The 458-nt window shown below is 48.5% G+C and overlaps 1 pseudogene; it reads left to right on the forward strand.

Annotated features, from left to right (window-relative positions):
* LOC111535581 overlaps nucleotides 1-458 on the forward strand; it is a 3053-nt pseudogene that overhangs the window by 954 nt on the left and 1641 nt on the right.

Below are 458 nucleotides of genomic sequence, written 5' to 3' on the forward strand. Positions count from 1 at the left end.
TCTCCTCGAAGAAGAACTCCACCAAGGCATAGAAGGAGTAGATCTCCAGTAAGATGAAGAAGACGTTCGTCAGCATCCTTGTCTGGGAGTAGCTCATCATCCTCTTTATCTCGTTCCCAGTCACCACCAAAGAAGCCTCCCAAGAGGACATCCAGCCCCCTCGAAAAACTTGTAGGTTATCTCCTTCAGCAAGTCCTCCAAGGCAAAGGCACAGGCCATCTCCTCCTGCAACTCCACCACCCAAAACTCGGCATTCCCCAACATCCCAGCAGTCAAACTGTACAAGAAAAAGTCGTGTTTCCGTATCTCCAGGGAGAACTTCAGGTAGTGACAAAACATAAAGGTACTGAGAAAAGGGAATCTGCTTCACCAGCGCCGAAGCCTAGAAAGGTAGGGTTATCTGAATCGGAAGAAGATAAAGGTGGTAAAATGGCTGCAGCAGATTCTGTGCAACAGAG

This window comes from Piliocolobus tephrosceles, chromosome 12, assembly GCF_002776525.5.
Source record: "Piliocolobus tephrosceles isolate RC106 chromosome 12, ASM277652v3, whole genome shotgun sequence".
NCBI lineage: Eukaryota > Metazoa > Chordata > Mammalia > Primates > Cercopithecidae > Piliocolobus > Piliocolobus tephrosceles.